The sequence below is a fragment of the Tiliqua scincoides genome, chromosome 8 (assembly GCF_035046505.1).
Source record: "Tiliqua scincoides isolate rTilSci1 chromosome 8, rTilSci1.hap2, whole genome shotgun sequence".
In the NCBI taxonomy this organism is placed as follows: Eukaryota; Metazoa; Chordata; class Lepidosauria; order Squamata; family Scincidae; genus Tiliqua; species Tiliqua scincoides.
This window is the reverse complement of record NC_089828.1, coordinates 55619244-55645876: the sequence shown is the minus strand read 5'-3', so window position 1 is coordinate 55645876 and position 26633 is coordinate 55619244. Positions and strand designations below refer to the sequence as shown.

The 26633-nt window shown below is 47.5% G+C and overlaps 1 protein-coding gene and 1 pseudogene across 2 annotated transcripts in view; both read left to right on the top strand.

Moving 5' to 3' along the window:
• The window catches only part of AUTS2 (activator of transcription and developmental regulator AUTS2), a 656992-nt gene that overhangs the window by 141219 nt on the left and 489140 nt on the right, over positions 1 to 26633 (top strand). The gene's annotated exons all lie outside the window — the stretch shown is intronic.
• Positions 25991 to 26110, top strand: LOC136659539 (5S ribosomal RNA; annotated as a pseudogene).

Genomic DNA, 26633 nt, shown 5'->3' with positions numbered 1-26633 from the left:
AAAAGAGTCCCATCAAACCCAAAGGTTGTCGAAACAAAAGGTACTAACATTTCTTCAGAGCACCGACAGGAGCAGGAAGCATATAATGTGGAAGTGAGTTCCACAGGCTGGGTATTCCAACTGAGAAGGCTCTCTCATGGATTAGCACCAACCAGATTTACAGAGGTGACGGAACTCATGAGAGATTCTCTCTTGACCACAGCAAATGCGCAGGGCTCTTAGGGGGAGAGCTGATCCTTCAAGGACACTGGCATGCTGACTTGTGGACGTCTGAATTACTGCTGTCTGAATTACAGTACCTGAAAGGCTGTCATATGGAAGATGGAACAAATTTATTCTCACTTACCTCTTGAGAATAGAACTAGACCAAATGGGTACAAACCGTAAGAAAGGAGATTCCAGTGGGACATCAGGAAGAAATTCTTGATGATAAGGGTTTGGCAGTGGAATAGATTGCAGAGAGAGGTTGTGTTCTCTGTCACTGGCGATCTTCAAGCAGAGGTTCGAGAGAAGCTGCTGGAGATGCTCTAGGAGAATTTCCTGCTATAGGCAGGTGGCTGGACTAGATGACTTTTTTGGGTATCTTCCAACTTGATGATTCTAAGTTATGTGGTGAGCATTAAAATCTCTGGATTCTTTTCATACCCTCAGTCAGGGCCAGCCTGTCTCTGGTGCAAGGTGAAACCTTCAAGGCAGTGAGTTGGGGGAGGTGGCAAGTGGACAGGACATACTGTGTGCCCATCCATCACCTCTACCAGCTGTCACTTCCATGGCACCTAGTCTCCATCTTCTCACATAATAGCACACAAGAGGAATGTGGGGAGAGCTGACCTCTCTTCCTGGATGTCCAGCATCACCATTACTTCCTCTAACACCGCAATTTTCAGTGTCAGCCCAAAACAGGAAGGAAAGGAAGACAGAAGATGTTCTCTGGAGTTGGCACCTGACAGCTATGCAGCACCAGTGGTTTGGTGCAGTGTATATGCTTGGAAAACCCCTTTGCATGGCCTGCTACTTCCATGTCATCAAAAATGGAGTCACATTTGCCGCCTGAAAAAAAGGGATGTTTTATTTGAAAACCTCTTTGGTGTGTGGTATGGTGTGGAGGGCTTTGACGATGTGCTTGAATCAACCCCATTGTTTCTGTCTGATGGCTTGATTAGCAATTGTTCCCACAGCGGAGATGTTGTCTGTTCTTTTGATGGGTTTTGTCCATCTCACTTGTAAGACGCAGCCCAGTTACCAAAGCTGTAGAAAAACCATTTTACGCCCTCCACTTTTAAACCATGATTATAGCTGTGCCCAAATCCTCCAATCACTTGTCACCGCTAGGATTTGGGTGCAGCTATAATCATGGCTTATAAGCGAGCAGAATCTGGCTGGCTGGTCTTGCCCCTGGTTGGGGACCCAAATCTGTGGGTTTAGATGGCGTCTTGCTGTGGTGATCCGGGGAGAGTCAACAGCAGTGATAAGCAATTTGTGATGCACTGTTCAAAGTTGGAATGTTCAGCCTTACATCAGCATCTAATTGCTCTTTAGCAATGGTTTTCATTACTGCCTGTCCAAGAGCTGTTAATTGAATAGAAAGTAGTGGCTAGATTTCAAAGAGAAGGATGAACAATATGTAGGCAGCAGATAGAAATCATCAGTAGTGGTATATTTTGGCCCAAACATTAAGATTGGACTCCACCAGGCTCTGTCCCTACTACTTCTAGGGTGTAGCCTAAGGGGCACCTGCCCCAAGCACTACACCAAGTGGGGGCACTTGACTGTGATCCCCCAGGCTCCACCCTAGATACAGAGGAGATGCTGGCAGCTTTGTGTGCCTGGTTCTTCAGGAGCAGAAAAGAGGCGCATGAAGCCACTGGGAAGAACCCAGAAGTGGTGTTGTGATGTTACTACCCCAGCTATTACCACACTGTCCTAGGGTCCTGTTCACAGGTGGACACACTTGCAGGCCTCCTGAACTTGCGAGGATGATGGTTCTAACTGCGTGGAGATCACACAGTCATCTCAGTGTTAGCTTTGCCTTTTGTCTGTAGAACATGTATTTTTGCTTGCAGAATGAATGTGGCAGGTTCAATCCCTGGCATTTTCTAGGTAGCCTTTCTGGGGACCCTGGCGAGTCCCCGCTGGTCAGTGTCGGTTCTGCTGAACTTGGTGGGCTAATGGCACAACTCCAGAGCAGGTAGCTTCTGATCTCACACAGGACCACTGCCCAAGTCCTCAAGCCACAACCTTTACACACTGTTGAACTCTTTATGTATGTTCTGTGCACTTACTCCAGTGATTTGAAGGGGAAGATGTTTGTTTTTTTCCAGTTGAAGAGAAATCAGGATTACAGGTTATCCAATCATTCAAAATATACGTCAGCCGATGTAGTATGGCAGACAGCACATTGCACTGCACCTTAAGAGTTCATACATGTGCATTAACCTACATGTGCACTAAAGATACGTATGTCCTCTCCCTGCTTGAAGATTGAGCCTCAAGATAGCCTTCTCTCCGGACCTGTCCAGGGTCCTGAAAACCTTTCTCCAGACTCTTCATCATGGTTTTTAAGTGTCTGCCTGAATGTGTCCTGGCCATGTGCTGCCCTTGACCTCTGGGAATTCTGATCAAGGGCCTTGTTTGCTGAGGGTGATTCCATCTCTCTCCATCAGCCCCCAACCTGCTTCCTTGCTGTCCACCTGTGGGCTCCAATTCCTGCAGACTGGATTGCCATTTCAATCTCCGGTACTTCCAGCTGAGGAAAAGGATATTGGTTAGCAGGGCTCTGCTAGTCACTGACTCTGGAGATTCACTGCTTATCATAGTAGACAAGCAAAGGGCTGAACAAGTTAAAGCCTAACTGGATAAGGCACCTTCAGGTGTTCCCGTGAGGGTTGTCCTTTGTGACTTGTATACCTTGTGCGCACTAAGATGGTTTCTCATGCCTCTTCCAAGCAAGGCAGGGGATGTAGCCAGCAGTCAGAGGGCTCAGTGCTGAGCAAGAGAGGAGCTGTCTGGAAGGCAGCAGGAACTAGGGGTTGACGCTTGGAGACTGTTAGCCCAACAGATTGTAGGCAACGATGGAGGGTTTATGCAGATATCCTGCCTGTCCCACTCTTCCTGGTATACCAGAGAGGCTCCAATCCTGACCACAGTTATGGTCCAGATTCCTCTTCTCGAGTAGGATTTTGAACTGGGATGCCAGGAAGCTGCTATACCTTTGGGCCCAAGCTTTGGTTTGAACTTGCCATCATCTTCATTTTTAAGTTTCAAGTGATGATTGTGGAGGTCCAAAGTTGGGGGGGGGGGATGAGTCTAGTTAGCACACATTGGGCCACCAGATTCTGCAGGTTCCTGCAGACCCTGATCCTCTCCAACTTTCCAGAGCTTAATCAACTATGCAGTGGAGAAGCAGAAATGAAGATCTCCTCAAGGTAAGGGAACATTTGTCCTTTTACCTCGGGGCTGCATTGGATAGGATTGGACCCCCAGTGAGCTATTTACCACCCTTCCTCCAAGGAACTCAGGGTGGTGTGCCTAGTTCCTCTCCTCCTTTTGTCCTCACAACGACCCTGTGAGGTAGGTGAGGCTGAGAGTTAGTGATTGGCCCAAGGTCACACAAGAAGCTTTGTGGCTGCGCAGAGATTTGAACATGGCTCCTCCAGGTCTAAGACCAACTCCCAAACCACTACCCTATCCTGGCTCTTCGGGGGGTGGGGGTGTTCTCAAATGGTTCCTTAGAGTGCCCTCTCCCTTCTCAGTTCTGATTCATGCTCGGGTCTCTGGATTGGTCTCACCAGATCCAGCCCAGGGAGCTTTCAGACATTGCTAAAGCAAACACAGATATTGACCTGCTGCGATGTGGGTCTCCCTCCTCCATTCCGTTCCCATCTGCCTCTGCTATAATCACCATTTTCACCTGAATGTTTCCCGGGAGCAACTGAATTATACCTTTCCAAATGAGGCGCTACAGAGCCCTCTCTCTCTCCGCCCTCCCTTCCACTGCTAATTGCTAATGATGGTTCCGAGAGATTTTCATTTGACTCTAATTAGGGCTTGCAATCGCACTGGCTTCCTGGACCAGAATTGGGAAGGGAACAAAATGGATCGCATCCAGTATGGGCTTGGTGGTAACATAGCTGCTCCTTGGATGGAGGGAGAGAGACTTTATTACAGAAGCTGTTAAATATTGTAGCATCTTGAGCAAAATGTGATAATTCAGTCCGCTGTGATACCATCTGGCCAATAGTATTGTCAGCATTAAATTGTACACACATATACATGTGTGGGCACACAAGACACTCACTTTGTCCTGACTGCCATTGGTTGAGAGCACCTAAAGGACCCTCCTGAATGAGACCAAATGTCTGTCTAGTCCAGCCTCATGTTCCCCAGAGCGGCTGACCAGACACCTCTGGGAAGCTCACATTTGGGGGATGATGGCAACCTATTCCACCCTGCTGAGGGTTCACCAGGAATTGATCTTCAGAGGCGGACTGCTCCTATATATGGAGGTTCCTTTCCTAACAATCATTACTAATAAGAACATAGGAAGAATCCTGATTGGTTCCATGATCCAACACAATTATATTTGATGTTATATTAATGCAGCTTGCAGAAAGAAGAGTTTGGTTGCCTTTTCAGACGAGATTCAAGGTGCCAGACAGTAACATTTGAAATGGCTTAGGACCTAGATAGCTGAAGAACTGCCAACTCCATCTAAATTGGTCCATCCTTTCAAGTTTTGGAAGAGAGGCTCTCGTGCCTTTGACAGTGATGTGGGACATGGTGGTCTTCTTGGTGATGACCCCTGCTCTGTCAATGTGTGTTGGGCCTCTTTCTGTCTGGTCTTTCACAGGTGAGGAAAGGCTTGCCTCTTTCCTCAGATCTGCCCTGAGTTTTCTAGGTTTGAATTTTCTGCTTTGGGGAGTCTTTTATTGTGTGATAGGGGTTTTTGCTGTCAGCACTTCCCCACTGAATCAATTCCCCACTGTTAAGAGTCCAATTCAGTGAGTTACTTAAAAATTCCTTGCACATATGAGGATCTTGGACAAGAGCCTGGGATTTCTGTGGATTTTCAAAATTTTCAGTCACAGCCAAGCTTAATGTATCCTACTTCACATGTAGCCAACTAAAAACATATTTGTTAAGAGTTTTAGAATCCACAATGTTTTAAAAGTATAAATTGGTGTTTCCTAAACTGTGGGTTAGGACTCACTGGTGTATTACAACCTGGTTTTTGATGGGTTGCAAAGTGCTGAGCAGAGCTTCCAATGTAAACACAGAGGTGGCAGGATCAGATAGCGAATTGCCCCAAGCTCTGAGGCTGTTCAAAAATCAGAGAGCTGTGAATTACTCTGCCAGCAGCTCAGCTCCTGCAGTTTGCAAGGTAGCTGCTAACTGCCCTGCAAAAGAGTTCAGTAGCTATTTTGCAAACTGCAGGAGCTTTGCAGACCAATTAGCAATTATCTTGCAAACTGTAGGAGCTAATTGCCCTTCAAAGAGCTCAGCTCCTACATAAGAACAGCCCCACTGGATCAGGCCATAGGCCCATCTAGTCCAGCTTCCTGTATCTCACAGCGGCCCACCAAATGCCCCAGGGAGCACCCCAGATAACAAGAGACCTCATCCTGGTGCCCTCCCTTGCATCTGGCATTCTGACATAACCCATTTCTAAAATCAGGAGGTTGCGCATACACATCATGGCTTGTACCCCATAATGGATTTTTCCTCCAGAAACTTGTCCAATCCCCTTTTAAAGGCGTCTAGGCTAGACGCCATCACCACATCCTGTGGCAAGGATTTCCACAGACCGACCACACGCTGAGTAAAGAAATATTTTCTTTTGTCTGTCCTAACCTGCCCAACACTCAATTTGAGTGGATGTCCCCTGGTTCTGGTATTATGTGAGAGTGTAAAGAGCATCTCCCTATCCACTCTGTCCATCCCCTGCATAATTTTGTATGTCTCAGTCATGTCCCCCCTCAGGCGTCTCTTTTCTAGGCTGAAGAGGCCTAAACGCCGTAGCCTTTCCTCATAAGGAAGGTGCCCCAGCCCCGTAATCATCTTAGTCGCTCTCTTTTGCACCTTTTCCATTTCCACTATGTCTTTTTTGAGATGCGGCGACCAGAACTGGACACAATACTCCAGGTGTGGCCTTACCATAGATTTGTACAACGGCATTATAATACTAGCCGTTTTGTTCTCAATACCTTTCCTAATGATCCCAAGCATAGAATTGGCCTTCTTCACTGCCGCCGCACATTGGGTCGACTCTTTCATCGACCTGTCCACCATCACCCCAAGATCTCTCTCCTGATCTGTCACAGACAGCTCAGAACCCATCAGCCTATATCTAAAGTTTGCAAGTATGTGTAAACAGAGAGAGATAAATATATCTTAATTGATGCCTTCTAATAAAGAATTTAAAAAGCTAGAAAAAATTTTTCCCCCTGGGGAGTAATGGGAAAGGAAGGAGCGCATTCGTTAAAGTTCATTAGGGCTGTCTTATTAAAGTAAATGAATTTTTTTTTTTGCAAATAAATAAATATTTCTAAACTTTTAAAAGTCTCATAAAGCTAGGTGGGTCCTGTTAGAGTGTTTTAAAAAGTGGGTCCCAGTGTTAAAACGTTTGGAAACCACTAGTATAAATACTTTAATATTTCAAAATAAGCTTTTGAGGTGTTTCAAATCATCTGGTCCTAATCAGAGTCTATCCTATTATTTCCTATTGGGGAGGGATAGTAGTTATATATCGCCCACCAAGTCAATTTTTCTGATCCCATTACCCATGAATAACAAGGGCCCCCTGTATGTTTGCAGTTTGTATTGGTGTTCTTAAACCAGTTTGTCCAGAGTGAGGAAGCCTGGGAATGATTAATTTAAATGGATAAAAAGCTACACTTTAAGAAATAATCTGTCCTGCTGGTGGGCTTCTCTTAGGCATCCGGTGGGCCACTGTGAGATCCAGGAAGGTGGACTAGATGGGTTCCCTTGGGCCTAATCCAGCAGGGCTCTTCTTACGTTCTTTCTAACCATGATGGAGCCTCCATGAACAGAAGCAGCATACCTCGGAATACCAGATACTGTTGAAATACAAAAGACAAGGACCACAAGGTCTTGCCTGCAGGCTAACTGCATGCATCTGGGTTGCTGCTGTGGGTTTTGGGTCTGATCTAGTGTGCTCTTCTTATTGGGTCGTACGTGCAGTTGTTAACCCAGAATCAAATTTATGTTAAGAAAACTGGGGGAAAGATGTAATAAAAACACATTAATTTCTTTAAACCCAAAGATGGTGGTGATGAAAGCTTCTGCCATAAACTTTACAGCTTGGTTTCTTTGTATGATGGCAGTGCTTTTGTTGTTGATGAAAAGACAATTATCTTCCACCCTAAAACTTGGCACTGGCAGTGTTGAAAATGAACTTTTACATTAGTACTCAATAAATATTGAAAATAGTCTTCTCCAATAGCTTACAATACACTAACAATGCAACAGTGATATAATTACTGGCAGTCTCTTAGTGGAACACAGGAGGTGGGTCTGTTATTTCCACCAGCCTTCAAAGAAATAATGGCATGTCACATAGTGTTTTAGAACTGCTTATAAAGCTCTTCCTGGGAATGGAAGAATCATCTTCATCAGCTAAGGTTGGAAGATTTCAGTGTTTGAATAAGGTCTTATCAATCAATCGTTTAAGAGCACTGTGCCATTTTGGTTATGCCTTTCTAAAATGGATACTGGAGCACTGGAAAAAGATTCAGGAGAAGGTCATTAAAATGTACTAGAGTTCTTTTCCAGTATTCATTTGGCTAAAGATAAATGGTGTGTGTGTGTTTTTGTGTGTGAGTGAGAGAGAGAGAGAGAAAATGTGGTTGGATGTGACGGCCTTCCTACTTGGTTTGCATATTCAACAGAAATATTTGCAGAGTCTGAATACATGCATTTGTTTGACAGGCGAAAGCCAAAATCAGATGCAGGGTTGGAGGATACACATGACTTTAGCAGTCATACATGTGGAAAGATATGGGGGTTGTAGCTGATCCCAAGTGGGGGATGAGTCAGCAGTGTGACGCAGTGGCAACAAAGGCTAATGTGATTTTAAGCTGAATGAACAGAACTATCGTGTCCAAGTCCCAAGAAGTAACAGTTCCACTTTGATTCTGCTCTAGTCAAATGTGTGGGTCACTGCATAGTTCTGAGTGCTGTATGGGATGTAGACACATTGCAATCAGATCAGAGAATGGCAACAGGTATGGTCGAGGAATGGGAAAACAAGTCCATTGAGAAGAGATTGAAAGCACTGAGTGTGCTCAGCCTGGGGGAGAAAAGACAGAGGAGTACTCTTCCGATATGGAAAGAAGTCCTATGCAAGAGGGGGAAGAGTTGTTCTCCATTGTCCCAAAGGACAACACTAGATACAGTGGACTCGGGAGCACTATCTGATGCCATCTCAGGTCTGTTGCCTCTGCACTATGGGAAGAAAAAACCCAGTATCGTTACTGCGCTTCTCGCATGCTGCAGTGAAACCTGGAAGTGCATTTGTGCTATTCCTGTAAATGAATTGGGAAGTCCTGCACTTCTGGGTTTCACGGCAGCACACGAGGAGGACGGTAAGAACGGGAATGAACTGCTTCTTGCTTGGGTGAGTGAGTGGGAAGCGGATTGTTGCTGCTTCCATTGATGGCGGGTTGAAGGGAGGTGGTGATAGCAGGGTGAAAGGCACCCTGAATCTGCCATCTGCTCAGACCCCGCTGATGCAGCAGGCATCAAATGTCTGCACAGGTGAGCTGACCATGAAAGGACTTTCTTTCCCAGCGGGGTAGCTTTTAGTTGAACATTGGAACGTTCTGAGCGATCAGAACATCTTCCCAACAGAGCCCCAGAATGCCTTCCAGAAGTGACTGGAAGTGACACCCAGGTTACGATTTGTGCCTGCAACTTCCAGGAGACATTCCAGGGCCCGCACGTTCAACAGAGTGTTGCCTCAGGCCCAGCGCAACCCAGAAGCAGTCTTTAGGGGCCTCCCAGAAATGTTCTGCAGGCAAAGCGCTGAGCGACCCACAGTGGTGGACGTGGTTCCAGTATCAGTGGGTGGGTTGCTGCGCTCAAAAGTTTGGGAGCCCACTGTCGTGTACAGAACCCTTGACAAAATGCTTTGAGTTGACTGACTCCAAAGGCTGTTCTTCTCTTGGCAGTTTGTCAGCGGTGTGACTCAGTTCCTCGGTTGCCTGATCGGAAGGGCAAAACGCAGACCTCGCTCGAGTAGCTCCTCAAATTTAATTTGTAAACCATAAACCTTGTGCTTGTAGCCATTAAGAAAATGGCAGCATTTTTCTGCTTCCTGATGATATTCAATTACTTGTTCTGCCTCTGCATTTCACATAAACTGTATATTTAGCTCATGACCTTTGGAGCCACTTTGAATCGCAAGTGGAAACTGGGCAATTGAAGGCGGGGTGGAAGTTAATATTTCAGAAGCAGCCAGTTGTGGACTCCCTTATGGGTTTCTTAAAAAATCCTCCCAGCCGTGTTGCGTAACCCATTTACGCAACATTTAAGTTAGTGATTCCAGCTTTATTTTTGCTGCTGGGGAAAAAAAAAATCCAGGCTTTTGTTCTGGTTGATCTACGGTGTTAACAGAAAAATGTGGTGGTCGGAACAAGGTGAGTTTGGAGCAAGGATGGCTGGATTTCGATGGTCCCATTCTGCTTTGTCTTCCGTGATGTCCGTATTCCTCCAGATATCCCATTTGATGAAGTTCTATTGACACACAATGTTGTACAACTGTACAAAACCGGCCCTTGGTGCTTGGATGAAATATGGCTTTAAAATAATTAGCACTGCAGTGTCCCTGGTTTGCCAATTGCTCCATCCAGATTCAGAAATTGCTCCTCCTACTTCATCTAATCAGGCAGAACTGTGCCATTGAGTTGTCCTATCAGGCAGGTGAGGAGCTTTCACCCCACCCTCAAAATACTAGGGCAGTGGGTGTCAAACACAAGGACCAATGGCTGAATACGGCCCACAGATGCTCTTTTATCCTACCCACAAGATAATTGGGCTCTCCCATATCTTGAAAATATGATCAAGATCTGCATATTTTCTCTTCCATCATTTGCAGCTAATGAGTTCCAACATGAGAACAAAGTGCTTATTTCTGGCCATTGTCTGCTTAATGACATCACTTCCTTCTTAATGTCACTTCCAGCCCTCAGCAGGCACCATGAATGTGGCTTGGCCCTCTGTACGAAATGCGTTTGACGCCCCTGTGCTAGAGCAACAATTTTTGACCGGTGTGTCGCCAAAGATCGGCAGGTATGCTGGAGTTTGTAGCACAACAGTTGAAAATCACTGAGAAAAATCATGCAGAGGGCACCCACAGTGGGAGATGGGTGGGTTGCTTGGAGCAATCTGGTTGGCCATGGTGAGAAACAGGATGTGAGTCTAGTTTGGCCTTTGGCCTGATGCAGCAGAGCTCTTGTGATGTTGTTAATATTCTATTAATGCATTGTGTAGCAGTTCAGATGAAACACGTCCGCATACGGTTAGGTGGTGACCGGGTCTTGCACAAGTGCATGCACCCACATCTCTCCCATATGCAAGTAGGACAGGCCATCATCCAAATACGTGCTCAGCAGCTCACACAATCTGTACCTTACACTTGAGAAGTCTGATCCCTAGATAGGAAGGTCTGTACAGTCCACCTTTGGTATCTGCTGGGGATCTGTTCCTAGACCCTGTGGATGCCAAAATCCACAAATAATGGAATCTGTGGTAGGGCTTAAAGAGCCTCCAGTTGCATCCGGGAAGTGTTTTGAGGCCTTCTGGAGGCCTCCAAAAGGTACTTCTGATTTCTGACAAAAACCAGAAGTGCCTTTTGGAGTCCTCCACAGGCCTGGGGTGGAGGTGCATGGCCTCTCAGAGGACCTCCTGAAGGCCTCAGAAAGGCACTTCTGGTTTCTGTAGTTCCAAAAGTACCCATTTAAAAAAAAAAATCTGCTTGTTTCTTGAGTAAACCCCTTGGGACAACCTCACATCAAGGCTTCATCCATTTCTCGGATCCTCTGTTTACTCACTCAATACACTGCCGGCAGAGAGGTCTTCCATCTTCATATTCTGTCTGCTCTTTTATAGCAAAGGGGTAATAGAAAATCTAAACTGCTGTGACCTGGAGTGTGTGCTCGACAAAGACTTAAGGAATAAATAGATTCTCTCTGAAGTTGAAAATCTTTCCCCTCTGACAGCCCCCCCCAAGCCATTTCTTTCCCCAAAATAGCATATTCCCTGGGTCAAGGTCAAGAATTGTATTAGAATGGCTGGCAGGTTTTCCTAGGGAGCAATGGAATAATATTTAGGGCTTTTTGTGTTAATGGATGGATTTTCTCTTTCCTCTTTTATTGATGGACGGGTATATTTCCTTGCAGATCTGGGGGTTTTCTTTTCCATGTGTGGATTTTGCTTCTACTTTTTTTTTTCTGTTGTGACATTTTAATGAAGAGGAAGAGGAGCAGTGCAGGAAAGAGGAAGAAATTGTTTTCTTCTACCCTTCCCCCCACTTCTCACACATCCTTACTGCTGAAGGAGATTCCACATTTAACAAGTAGATCGTGCGTTACGTCCTGGATCAGGAACCAGAGCGTCTAAGGCAGCAATCCCATGCACGTTTACCTGGGAGCAGGTTCTGTTGAATGCAGGGGGGCTACTTCTGAGTAAACATGCATAAGGTTGGGCTGTAAATAAGTATGCACCCATTGCACATCTCAGTGTGTTTGCTCTCCATTTGCCCTGCCTTCTTTTCAATGGAATGCCTGTATTCATGGATAATGAATGTGTACACACAAAATGTGTGTATCCATAAGCTCATCTGCAGGGATGAATGCACATCCTAGTGGCAGCTACACAGTAAGAGGAGACTGCATTTGCAATTCCTAAGCTTGCATGGGTATATTTGTTTATAATTTTTTTAAAACTGCATATACAGGGCTTGGCAAAAGCTTATGTTTGACAGTTTGCAGGATCTGCTTAATGTTGAGAGCTCTCAGCTGAAGAAGAAAATAAAAAGGGGGTTGGAAAGGAGAGGAATTCACCTGCTCAAGCCCCTTATAGTCCAGGGGTGGCCAAGCCATAGCTTGGGAGCCACATGCGGCCAGTGGCGTAGCTAGAGGGGGTGCAAAGCACTAAGTTTTGCAGGAAGCCTCACTGCAGCATGCAAGCAGCCACTCCCCGTCGCCTTTGGAGCCATTCTGGGTGGTGGGATGCAACCATCAACTTGAATGGTTCCATAGGAGAGGGGGAGGGGTCCCTTGCAGGCTTCCTGCAAAACTTAGTGCTTTGCACCCCCTCTAGCTATGCCACTGTATGCTGCTCTTTGGGATATAATGTGCAGCTTGTGGAAATGCATTGGTTGGGCTCCTTTTTGCATCACCATTAATATAAAAGGTAAATAAGAAATGTTCAGACTTTATAATTTTCTAGGTAAAAAACCAAAAGTCTGCTGCATTAAAACATAAGTTTAATGTTCATGGCGAGTGAATATATTGAAGAATTTTAATGCTTTTTAAATATGGCATCTCTCAAATATCTGATGTTTATCTCTGTGGCTCTTAAGCAAGTTTCGCCATCCCTGTTACAGTATCTGGGATGTGGGGGTGAGGATTGGAGATGCAGTTCCAGTTGGGTTCACCCTTCTAGACTGTAATTAACTTTTACACACGAGTCTAGGAAAAAAGCAAAATGCACTGAGATTCCTTGGTCACCTGGAGCAGTCCGCACATGGAGGTGGAAATGTCCCAATCCAAGAGAACCACACAGTTGATTTGCTAATTTAATGTTGCAAACCCATCTGACAATCAACACAGTCGATTTGCTAATTTAATGCTGCAAACCCATCTGGAATTCTATCCCTGGACATAGCTGAAGTGCAGTCTGGAGTGGTGACAGCTTCCCTAGTGTTCAAGAGGAAGCTCTTTCTAATCTCCCCTGCCCAGATGGCAGGCCCACATTGTCCAAAATGCAGATTTATACTAATCACTGGTCTCCTGTGTGACATCTAATTTGGCTGGCAGGGGCAGACCCGGGTTTGCTGTCGCATAACATGTGAAACAGCACCCTGTGATTGAAGACATAGCTAACTTTTAAAGTTCCCTAATCCAGATTTAATCCCAGTATGCAAAGAACAATAGATAATAATTCTGGATTTGGCTGGTATGTGCACCCTTCCGATTCCTCTTCAGGAACAAACTGTCCCCACTTGATCCTATGAACTATGAGCAGTTTTGCTGAATATTGATGGTCTTTGGAAACGCGTATGGCCTTTCTCTGCAGAGAGAAACTCTTTGAGAATTGGCTTAGGTTCTAGCCCCCTCTGCAGACTAACAAGCAGAACTGCTCCCTCTTTCTCTCTCTTTTTTTTTCTTTTATTGCTGAAAGCATTTGGCAGATCAAAGCCAGCAGAGGGAAAGGATCTGTTTCATGAAAGTACTTCAGTTACGAAGTGAATTTTGCCTTCTGCATGGCATTTGGGTTATACACTAATGGGCTTTGGCATTTGGAAGTACCTTATACAGGGAAAGAAAATGTACGCTGAGCCCTGCTGGATTCGACCAAACCAGGTGTCTTGAGGCACACATGAGTTGGAGGAAGGGAGACTGTCGTGATCCTTGCCTAAACAGCACTGTAGACCAAATTTGGAAACTACTACAATGGAGAATTCCAAATGTCCCAGTTCCATCGTGGAAACAACAGGTAATCTTGATTTCCAAATAAAGAGCTGGCCTATGAACCCATAATAATACAGGTATTTATATACCGCCTTTCTTGGTCTTTATTCAAGACTTCATTCAAGGCGTTTTACATAGGCAGGCTGATTAAATCCCCGTAGGGATTTTTACAAACGAAAGAAGGTTCTTTTTTTCAAGAACCACAACATCCAGGTGTTTCTCTCTGATCTGGTTTCACATTCTGGCCTCCATCCTCCCACGCTCAGAGCAGATGGAATAGCTCGGCTTCAGCTTGTCAGCTGCTTCAAGGTCGCACGGTGCCAGTGGCCTCAAACTGGCGACCTTGTGGATGTTATCTGGGTCCGCCCTGGGTCCTGTTAGAAGCCGCCCTGGGTCCCGTTAGGGAGAAGGGCGGGATAAAAATAAAGTTTTATTATTATTATTATTATTATCTTCAGGCAAATGGAGGCTCTACCCTCTAGACCAGACCTCCTGCCCTCTTTCCTGTATGGATGACTGGTACTGACCTACTTTTGTAGGAACATAAAATAATCCCTGCAGGGGGAGACCAAAGGTCTGTCTGGACAAGCATTCTCAGAGTAGCCACCCAGAAGTAGGACACACAAAGGCAAGAGCATCTCAGCGTTGTTTGTTGCTTAGCAACTAGTATTCAGTGGTACACTGCCTCTGGAGATGGAGGTTCCATACCACCACCTTGGCAAATAGCCATTGATGTGTGTGTTGTCCACCATGACTTTGTCTAATGATCCAGTGGGGCTGTTCTTATGTTCTTATGTAATGACCTCTTAAAGTCAAAGGTCACTGCCATGTTCTTGCGTAATTAATTCTGTTCTTAACGTTGCTGTGAGAAATTCCAGGCAGCGTGGCTTAGGAGTTCCGCTTTTTCCAGTGACTCTTATAGAAAGACTAACAGCCCAGTCCGTCTGGGCCGCAGCGCCCATCTCAGACACATGCCCCTGGCAACAGCAATGATCAAAGTGCCATAAATCACTTCCTGGTGGCTAGGAGATAGCAGGCATCAGTGTGGAGACCAGCATGGCTGGGCACAGCCTCTCTTCTTCAGTTGGAGAGGCCAAAGGAGCCGATGGTGGTACGTTTGCCACCAAGCGGTGAGAGGCGATCCTGAGCGGGGAGAAGGTGGCACTGGAGGGGGGGTAAGTGGACCAGGCCTGGGGGGCGGAGCAGGGGTGGCAACAGAGGCTGCTGCCACATTCTGTCCTCCCAGGCCTGCAAGTCCTACATAGGGCCACTTGGTTCTGTTAACTGGCACAGATCTGAGTAGATTCATAGAAGCTGTTGAGGCTCAACATCAAGTAAGGGGACATTTGTTTCCTTACTTGGTATTGAGCCTCAACAGCCTCTGTGGAGGAGATAGAGGCTGTTGAGGCTCAACACCATGTAAGGAAACCCTCGAGGAGTTTCCAAGTAAGAACACGAAGTAAGAACACCCTCGAGGAGACCTCTAGCTGTCTGTTTACACACACACATACTGGCAAGTCCCAGTTATGGCTGGGCTGTAAAATTTATCACTCTCTCTTTCTGCCATGCAGTGCAAATTACGTAGACTTGATTCTAGCACAATCCAAATATCATTAGCAATTACATGTGTCCCTATTCACTGTTTTTCAGCTGGCAAAATGCCCTCCCATGAAACCAGAAATGCAATTTGGATCCTCTTAAGAATTAGTGCTTTTAAGACAAATTCCTCTGCTTTCCTCTCTGTCTGCAAGCAGAGCATATTTCTTGCGACGTCCTCAATAAAGGAATTGCTTCTGGGAGATTTTGAATGAACTGAGTGTTAGTCTCACTGGGGTCAGGTTTCCACTCTCCTTTTGTGCTGGACCATAGTTGAAGTACACTTCAGAGTATTTCTCTGTGTGAATGATCGCCTGGTCTGCTTGCCCAGCAGGAAATTTACAAAGGGCTTGACTTCATTGATATACCTTACATATACACCAGTGAGACAGACCCGGGAATGGTTCTCAGTGGTGGTCTGTGATCACTCCTAAGAGTGGCTTTGGTGACTAAAATGATGGACTCAAACGTGTAGGCGGGAGCCAACCAAATTCATGGTGAGTTTTTGTTTTAATCAGTTGATTAACAGCGCAATCTGCAGCGCACTTTTCTGGGAGTAAGCCCCATTGGACATAATGCAAATTTCTTCTGAGTAAACCAGCATATGATTGTGTTGTAAATGCAAGCCAGACCCTGTGTATCTTGTGTGTGTTTATTTTTATTCATTTACAAAATTTATACCCCGCTTTCTTTCCTTGCCGGGTACTCAAAGCGGCTAAGAATTGCTTATGTTTCTTTTGTATTCTGCTTAAGATTGAAATGGGTCTCTTGCCTGTTGGACCATTCATTCCTCATTTTTCTGTAGAGTTGGGTGTTTTCATTATAGTGAAACGGACTGCAGCGCAGTTCTACCTGTGTTTACAGCAAAGTCCTGCTATGTTTGATGGGTCTTGCTTCCAAAGAAATGTGTATATTGGATGGGCCAAGAAGAGACAAAATGCATTTTGGGGGTGGTGGTGGTGGAGATTTTACTTTCCTAATCTAACATGTAGAACAAAAAGAGATTGTGTTCTTCCTATGAACAAGCTCATCCCAAAGATAAACGGAAGTGAATCTCTGGGAAACTTGCTTTATTTTGCATAGAAGGGGATGTGATCATCAGAGCAACTGCTTTGCATGCCAAAGGTCTCAAACTCGAGCACTGTCATCTCTAAGTAGGTAGATCTGTGAAAGATTCCAATGTGAGACCCTGTAGGGAGGTCACTACTGAGCTAGGGGGACCAATGATCTGACTCACTGGGTTCACAGGTCCATTAGGAGCATTCATAGCTCATGTTTTTTGCATGCAGAACATCTCCGGTTCAATCTACGGTGTCTCAGAGTGGAGCAGGTAAGGACCCATGTCTGAAACCCTGGAGAACTCCTGCCAGTCAGTGTAGATGAGTGGTTCCCAAAGTGGTGGGTGGAAACCCACCGTTGGGAGCCAAAACTGGACCATTCCCCCTTAAGGGGAGTGGCCCAAAATGGGACCCCAACAGCGTCACAGTGATAGCGGCACCGCGGGGACATCCCCATGTACCTGGGAGCATCCTGCAACCTCCGTGACCCTCTGCAGAGCTGGAATGAGCTCTGATCAGCTCTCAGAACTCACTTCCAATCTGCACGATTGCAAAACAGAAGTGAGCTCCGAGAGCAGAATGGAGCTCACTGCAGCTGTGCGAAGGGTTGTGGAAGGGACTGCAAGTCTGCAGGGCCCTCCAGGAGGCGATCGCTGTGGTGGTATCGGGGTCAAACCTTGCTCCACAACGTGTTTGGGAACCGCTGGTGCAGATGTTTCTGAGCCAGATGGACCAAGGGTCAGGCTCAGTAAAAGGCAACCATCTTCACGCTAAAAATTAACATCGTAGCACAAGAAAAGCCCTGTCAGATCAGGCCAAAGGTCCATCAAGTCCACTATCCTATTTCCCACAGGTTACTAGTGTATTTGGTTCCTGGATGATTGTGTCCTGGTCAAATGTGTCCCAATCATTGGCATCCCTGGAGAATATCGTCCGTTTGGAAGTAGCATATAGCCAGGGAAATGGTTGACCTCCATGAATTGGTCCAGTCCCCTTGTAAAGTCGGCCAAGCTAGTGGCCATCATCACGTCTTGTGGCAACAATTTCAGGAGATCATGCCTTGTGTGAATAAATATCCCTTTTCCCCCAGTATATTTCTCCCACAGGTCAATTTCATTGGGTGACCCCTGATTCTAGAATTGTGAGAGAGGGGAAAGGGAGCTTCTCTCTGTCCATTTTCCGGACACCCACGCTTCATTTTATTAATCTTGTTCGTGTATCCCCTTATAGCTCCCCCCTCCCCAAGTTAAAAAGCCATAAACATTGTAGCTTTTTCTTGTAAGGAAGGTGCTCCAGCTCTGTGATCATTTCAGGGCATTTCATTTTTTAAATCCACACTCTCATGTTCTTTTTGCACATTGCTTATTGTCGGCTTCCGTGCCTTTGGCCAGCATTCATGTTCCTTTTTGTTCTCCTCATTTAGGCAAGTCTTTTATTTTTCTAGAGAAAGCCTTCCTGATTTTTATAGTTTCCTTGCCTCCACTTGTGAGTCATGCTGGTCTCATCTTGGATAACGGCAACCTACCCACTTAGTGGTAAACATTCGAGTTGAGCTCTACTGTGGCAGTTTCAAATAACCTCCATGCGCTCTGGAGAGATTTGAGATATTGAACTAAGGCTGGAAAGCTGAGTGAAGTAAGACATGCCTGGAAGGTAGCACCGATGCAGGGATTTCCTAGGGACAGGTTATGGGACTGATGGGGCTGTGGGGAGCGCATGCTTGTTTTTCTTCCTCTCGAGAAGAATGCCTGTGGGAAGCTGTGGATCTGCTTCACTCTGCATTGGTCTGACCTCACCTGGACTGCTGTGTCCAATTCTGGGCATCTCCTGATGATGCTCAGAGCATTTTGATAGAGATTTCTGAGCATACAAAGTTGCTTCCCATGAAGGGAAGGGGTTGTTGTCCTCTCCACGAGGCAGTACAGGGGTTAGGGGGTACAGCTAGGGGGTACAGGGGTACAGGCCACACTGGGTGTCACACACAGGGAGGTGACACTACTACCGGCCAACATTTTTTTAAATTGTGGTATTTTCAAATACCATAATGTTATATATCATTTCATGTGTAATTTTATGCAGAATGCAGTGAAACAGACTGCGTTGAAATACCTCTATTCAATCAAACGTTATAGCAAAAAAATGTGGGGGTGGGGTAATGGTACCTCACCATGTCCCCCACCCAGGGTGTTGCCCCACCCACCACTGCATGGGAGGTGGTCCATCATGGATGCGCTGGCCTCCAGTACCAGGTGATGTAAACCCTAATGACACCACTGCAGAGCCTTCATTCCTTGGGTGCATTTTGGCATGCTCAGCTAGCCTGTCCTCTCTCCCCATCGCCATGCAACTCAAACCCCCCTGTTCCCAGCTGTGCCCAGTTTCCCCTTGGCTATGCCCACCCTTCCTATCTTGATAACTCTCCTGCCTATCTCCTGGTTTTCTCGGAGACCAGGGAGGAGTGGGGTAAGGAAGTCTTGCTCTTTGCAAGTAGGTCTGGGTTGACCCTTGAGCTTGAGTGAGTTTGAGTGACTCACTCACTGGGAGGTGCTTCCTGCATTTGGTAGGAAGGTGCCGTCAGCAGTAACAGCAGACCTGGACGGAAAGGTTGCAGAGAGACCAAGGTTGCAAAGAAGTGTCACCTGGTGCCCTCGGGGCCCACTCCTATCTGGGCCTTATAACTCTCTTCTCTGTGGTTTCTAAGGATCATCTGCTCACTTTCTAGCACCCCCAGGTCCCTAGATGCTTTTCTGTGCGTTTGGGAAGAATTTGTTGTCCACCCTGCCAACATGCTCTGCAATCCTCTTCGCCGACAGACACGCTCCCTCCCACCCTTCCACCATCTTTGGCCTTGGATCCTTCCAGAAATCAAAGCAAATCTGTGGTTTATTTTTAAATGCAGTTCTTGGGGAGTGTAATTTCATTACAGTGGCATCCTTTAATCTGAATGACCACAGCAGCTGTGGGTGAACTCCTTTGTTCCTTTTTCTCATGTGCTCTTTTCTTGGGGGGGGGGGGGGGAAGGATCATTGGTTATACCAGATGACCTGCTGGTTAAATAGATTGCTTTGAGCCAGATATGTCCACCTCTGTCTCCATTCTCCTGGGACACTCTGCTTCTCTCTTTCTTCTCTCCCCCCAAAATGCTCCATGTCTCTATCTCTTCCCCTTCTCCCCCTGGTATGCTCTGGTTCTCCCTGTCTTCTCCCCAATATGTTAAGAACATAAGAAGAGCCCCACTGGATCAGGCCATAGGCCCATCTAGTCCAGCTTCCTGTATCTCACAGCAGCCCACCAAATGCCCCAAGGAGCACACCAGGTAACAAGAGACCTGCAAAGCTTCCTGGGAATTGTAGTTAAGAACGTAAGAAGAGCCCCACTGGATCAGGCCATAGGCCCATCTAGTCCAGCTTCCTGTATCTCACAGCGGCCCACCAAATGCCCCAGGGAGCGCACCAGATAACAAGAGACCTGCATCCTGATTTTAAAAATAGGTTATGTCAGAATGCCAGATGCAAGGGAGGGCACCAGGATGAGGTCTCTTGTTATCTGGTGTGCTCCCTGGGGCATGTGGTGGGCCGCTGTGTGATACAGGAAGCTGGACTAGATGGGCCTAGGGCCTGATTCAGTGGGGCTGTTCTTATGTCCTTATCCTGGTGCCCTCCCTTGCATCTGACATAGCCCATTTCTAAAATCAGGAGGTTGCACATACGCATCATGACTTGTAACCCGTAATGGATTTTTCCTCCATAAACCTGTCCAATCCCCTTTTAAAGGCGTCCAGGCCAGACACCATCACCATATCCTGTGGCAAGGATTTCCACAGACCAACCACACGCTGAGTAAAGAAATATTTTCTTTTGTCTGTCCTAACTCTCCCAACACTCAATTTTAGTGGATGTCCCCTGGTTCTGGTGTTATGTGAGAGTGTAAAGAGCATCTCTCTATCCACTCTGTCCATCCCCTGCATAATTTTGTATGTCTCAATCATGTCCCCCCTCAGGCGTCTCTTTTCTAGGTTGAAGAGGCCCAAACGCACTAGCCTTTCCTCATAAGGAAGGTGCCCCAACCCAGCAATCATCTTAGTCACTCTCTTTTGTCTCCTCCATTCCTTTTCCTCCTCTTGGAAGAGTGGATTAGAGGTCACACTGGCAAGAAGGGCAATCTAGCTATTGACCCTTAAGCACAGCTCAAATCCCAACCACACTGAGCTTAATATGTGGAACTCCTTGCCACAGGATGTGGTGATGGCAACTGGCCTAGATACCTTTAAAGAGGGATTGGGCAGATTCCAGGACAAAAAGTCCATCACAGGTTACAAGCCATGATGGGTACATGCAACCTCGTGGACTTAGAAGTAGCCTATCTCAAAATGCCAGATGCAAGGGAGTGGCAACAGGATGCGGGTCTGTTGTTGTCTTGAGTGCTTCCTGGGGCATCTGGTGGACCACTGCGAGATACAGGAAGCTGGATGAGACTTTGGCCTGATCCAGCAGGGCTCTTCTTATGCTCGTATGAGCTTCATGTAGCCCAGAATCTCGGACGTCTGGAGATGATGTGCAACAGAATCACTTTGCATCTGGAAGTCCACTCTGCTGCCACACAGCCAGTGAAGGGGTCCGTGGAGTGGTGCAGACGTAGAGGGAAGACTGATTCTAGCTAGCTTCTCTCCTTCTTCTCCTGGAAGGAGGAGAGTGGAGGAGGTAAGGTGCTGGTGCTGGCAAAGTGCCCTTGGCAAAAATGAAGAGAAGAGGGAAGAAAGGAAAGGGGATCAAGGCAAGAAAAGAGGTGGGGGAGAAAAGAAAGGAATAATAGTGGAGGGAAAGAAGGGGAAAGTGGCAATCTTTGGTGCCCCACCTCAGGTACCTTGAGAGCTGGGACTACGGCCAAAGGGGAGAGAGGAGGCAGGCTGGACAGTGCGCCGGGGATGTAATGTCGTTGGTTTTTTGAGCACGTTGTCAGCTTCCGGAATCAGCCCAGCCAGATATTCACGCTTTGTGGAAAGTGAACCTGTGGGGCCCTGGGGGACTGTATTGCTTGCCCCTGGCCTCTGATGCACCTGAGCTGACCTCACCCAGAGTTTGTCTCCAGAAGATGTGCCAGGTGGGGATGCCCCCTACATTCAGTGATAGTCTCTGCCAGGCAAACAAGCACCAGTGCAGAGAAGGTGGGGGAGGCAGGCTAACTGGCCTGCTTCATCAGCGGAGAGGCTGAACAAAGCGGTCACAGGCTTGGGAACCCCTCATTCCTTTGCTCTCCACGGAGTGCCAATGTCTGAAGAGGGCGGAAGACAATGCGGTGAGTAAAGAGAGCGAAGCCGCTTGACGGCAAGTGGTCTCCGGATTGCGTGCGAGAGCTGTGTCAAGCACACTTGTTGCTGTCAAGGAGACGTGAATGGCTCCCCAGAAGATCCTTGAGAAGCACAAGTGTTGTGCATTAGACATGCTGCGGCGAAGCTTCGTGAAGGCAAGCGCATCTCGTCCAAGAATGTTATTCTTCTCCCTTCTTGGCAACGCTTCAGTTACATACAAGGAGTGTTGGCTTTGTAGCCCTTCCAGTGCAGAACTAGGGGTACTGCTTAGGGGGGGATAACCTTTTCAAAACGGACTCAGACAGACACATGATAAGGCAACAGGTGTCTTTTTTTTCTGGATATTATTACTTATATATAAATTACATTTTTCTTTCTAGATCTCCTTTTTTAAAAGTCCGGTAAACCTAGGTGGGTCCCGACAGAATGTCGCTTTTAAAAGTGGGCCCGGGTCCTAAAACGTTTGGAAACTACTGAGTTAGAGCAGGGGTGTCCAAACTTTTTGGCAGGAGGGCCACATCATCTCTCTGACACTGTGTCGGGGGGGGGGGGGGCGGGGGAAATTTACATTTCAAATTTGAATAAATTTACGTAAGTGAATATATTAGAGATGGCACTTATATGAATGAATGAATTTTACTGAGCTTATTTATAATACACATGAGATCCAGAAAAGGAGGGTTGTTAGAATAATTCCTGACACACATAACACACCTCTTCCTAGGGAAAAGTCCAGGACAAACTTAAGAGGAGTCAGAGTGGGCTCCTTCCCCCCCCCCCATGCAGGAGCAGGTTTTTACTCTCTCTCTCTCCCCTCCCCCCATCCTGGCAACAAGCAGCAGCAAAGGAACACAATCAGTCGGGGAGCTGGTGGGCACCTGCTCTCTCCGGACAGGAGTTTGTTTCTCCTCATTCACACAGAGAAGGGAGCTGCCTGTCTCCCTCTCTCAGTCCCCCCCCCCACCCAGCCTGCACCCAGCACCAAACAAACTTAGAAGCGGGCAGAGAGCTGTGTGTATTTCCCCCTTCACAAACCGACCCCCCACCTTAATAATAATAATAATAATAATACACAGTATTTATATACCGCCTTTCTTGGTCTTTATTCAAGACTTTATTCAAGGCGGTTTACACAGGCAGGCTTATTAAATCCACGCAGGGATTTTTACAAATTGAAAGAAGGTTCTCTCTTTCAAGAACCACCACATTCAAGATGTTACACTCCGATCTGGTTTAACATTCTGGCCTCCATCCTCCCACGCTCCGAGCAGATGGAACAGCTCAGCTGCAGCTTGTCAGCTGCTCCAAGGTCGCACGGTGCCGGTGGCCTCGAACTGGCGACCTTGTGGATGTTAATCTTCAGGCAAATGGAGGCTCTACCCTCTAGACCAGACCTCCTGCCCACCTTCCTCCCTCTCTGCCAGCAACCCCAACCAGCAAAAACAGTAGGTTTCCTCCCCATTCAAACATGAGTTCTCCCCTGCAGTGCCAGCCCCCCCGCCCACCCCCCACCCCAAGCACCCTCTCAGCCCAATCGGATCCACACTTTCCTGGGAGTAAGCCCCACTGACTCTATGGGACTTACTGCCGAGTAGACATGCTCTCCAGCGGCATTCAAACATCCCGCAATTTCTCCCTGGCAGCACCCACCCCCCAGCACATGCAAGCAGCACAAATAGACCCACAGTTTAAGACTTCACGTTAAGACTTCATGTAGAGACACAAATAGACCCACAGCCCCTCCTCAGTGCCTACCCCCCGCCCCCCCAACCCAAACAGCAGGGCAAACAGACCCAGGACTTCTCACCCCCATGGGACGCCTGGACTCAGCTGCAGCCTCCCCAACGTAATGGGAGGGTTGCAGATGGGCGGGGCTCCTGCTGTCCTGTGGGTGCTTAGCCTTCTAGGGCTCTAGTGGGTCTCCAGTGGGCCGAGTGCCCATTGGAGATGGGCTCCCTGGGGGGCCGGATTGGGGCCCCCCGCAGGCCGCAAGTGGCCCGGGGGCTGGGGTTTGGGCAGCCCTGGGTTATACTAGCAATACGGAGGTTTGCATCCAAACCCACACCGCACCATGGAGCCCACTGAGTGACTTTTGGACAGCCTCTGACTCATAGGCCTATAGGGGCCTGCCACTGACTCAGCAGCGAACCTCCCTAGCCCCACGCCCGGGGCAAAGGTCCATCATTGTGCCCCTCCATAGGCTACCGCCGCCCCCCCTGTGCAGAAATTTGCCGCCCCCCCTTACTCACCAGAGCCTCACGGAGCCTCGCACAAACTCCACCTGCATCAGAGAAACCTCTGTGAGGTTCCCCGACGCTTTCCACCCCCCCGTTGGGAGCCTCGGAGAGGCTTCCGCAGGGTCCTGGTGCCTTGAGCCTGGGGTTTTTGCCCCATCAGACCTAATGGTAGGTCCGCAACTGCACCATGTCCATCTTAGTCCATCCAGCTTAAGACTGTCAGTAGCTTTCCATGGTTTCAAATTGAGGACTTGTCCGAGCCCTTCTTCTGGGAAATGCTACCTGGGATAGAAGCTGGGCGTGCAAAGCAGGGGCTCTGCCGCTGAGGTAGATCTGAGAAGGAACCTTATCTGAAACCCTGGAGAGTGGCTGCCAGTCGGTGCGGACCACATTCAAACACACATGGAACCAATGGTCTGAATCGTGTAAGGCAGCCTGCAAGGCATCCTGATTTCTCTCCTGCTGGGCGCGCTCTGGCTTCTTGACATTGCCATGTGACGTGGTGTGTCTAAGTGTCTGGCTTTCAGTATGTATCCTGTTACTTGCATGTCATCCAATGACATCCACAAAGAACCCCCTGCAGTGAAATGTAACGTTCTGAATTACAACGGTTAGACAAAGTGGCATTTCGTACTAGCTAAATGGGGCGACAGGCCGTGTTGTTTACCTTGCCTGTTGTCTACATGGTGACAAAGCTGCTTGAAGGACGATGTGGCTTTTTCAGATTTCAGTGACTGCATCCCGAAGCATAATCTAGGCTTCAGGGTACCTGGGGTTGTGATGTCATGATGTCTCTTCCAGGTTAGTGTCTGGATTGGCAATTTGGCGACTTTGTACTCTTGCTGTGACACTGTTCAGCTTCTCCTTTCGAGTCTGCCCTCCAGGGGAGAGACCTGAGCAGTGCGGCAATGAGATCACAAAGCCGCTGAAACAGGAAGTGGTGGCGCAGGGCAGGCTGGGGGTCTTGCCGCTGTGCCATTGCAGCTCTAAGGCCAGTCTCCAAGGGAGAAGCAAGTTTGGTGCATAGTGAGATCTCACTTGAAGGTGGCGCTGAAACATGAGCTGGGGGCAGCAGCTTCATGATCTGGTTGGTGGCCCCCATTCCTCCTACTTAGTGGTGCCCCTCTTTTCAAGTGATGCCCAAGGCACCACTTGTTCATAGTTGCCAACACCAACGTCAGCAGACGTGCCGCAGGAGTTTGAAGCCCATGGTTGCTGACGTAAGAAGAGGGACAGATAATTTGTTACTGTAGACAGTTGCCCTAGAAACAGAGTTGAAGAACCCAGAAGAGTCTCCTGGAAGCTGGAAGTGACATCACAAGAGGTGGAAGACCATAGAGGTCTGTGTGCTGTGAGAAAAAAAAAAAGCATTGAAACACTGAAAAACATTAAAAATTGCTGATTTAAATACATAAGCTTACTATTTAGGATTGGGTAAGTTTACATGTTTGGGGGTCCATGTTAGATGTTTGACCTTCAGTTGCATGTAGCATTCAGGATAGTTGAGCATAAGCTTTGCCACACGGTTGACACTGCTACGGATCAAGCTCTCCATGTGGCAGAGAAACAGTGATGAGATTGTATAATCAGCTTTCGGCATTAGTGGAACCTCCGTGTGTCTGTGATTCTTCTTCCTAGACATACTCTTCAACAGAAGGAAACTCTCAGTAGTCCTGTTCCTGGATGGGCCTGAATCTCTCACCATCCCCATCTCTTCCTCCCCATTTTGCATAAGTCGTTTTGACGGCAGCTGCTAGATTAGACTCGGGAGCTTAAAAGATTAAAGGAACCACTAAACACAGCTCAGCGGAAGCGAAGGGTGTGTTTTGTCTGAAGGCCTCTGGTCGCATGGTGGTAGCTGAGCAGAAGATTGCAAACAGGTTGTGACCTACAACAGATTGTGGTCTTCTGTGCATCGTAGGGAAGCTGTCTTCTGCTCCATCCAGTCCTTGTAACGGCAGCTGGTCTGTAACTTGGGCTATGGGAATCTTGCTTCTTATGGAAGCCAGCAAGAGAACAAAATGTGGGCAATGGCATGCAGAAACTGGAGTCCCAAGCGTCTTGGTTCTTTTCCTTGGTAGTGACAGCAACTCTTACCCTGCACATGTCCGATCTCATCTGATCTCAGAAGCTAAGCAGGGTCAGGCCTGGTTAGTACTTGGATGGGAGACCGCCTGGGAATACCGGGTGCTGTAGACTTATACCATAGTCTTTCGAGACTGAAGGTTGCCAGTAGTAGTTGGCAACCTTCAGTCTCGAAAGACTATGGTATCGCGCTCTGAAAGGTGGTTCTGGAACACGTCTAGTGTGGCTGAAAAGGCCGATTCGGGAGTGACAATCCCTTCCACACTGGGAGCAAGTGCAGTCTGTTCCTGGTCTGTCTCCCTGGCTATGGGCCTTCCTTCTTTGCCTCTTTGCCTCAGACTGTTGGCCAAGTGTCTCTTCAAACTGGGAAAGGCCATGCTGCACAGCCTGCCTCCAAGTGGGCCGCTCAGAGGCCAGGGTTTCCCACTTGTTGACGTCCACTCCTAAGGCCTTCAGATCCCTCTTGCAGATGTCCTTGTATCGCAGCTGTGGTCTACCTGTAGGGCGCTTTCCTTGCACGAGTTCTCCATAGAGGAGATCCTTTGGGATCCGGCCATCATCCATTCTCACGACATGACCGAGCCAACGCAGGCATCTCTGTTTCAGCAGTGCATACATGCTAGGTATTCCAGCACAT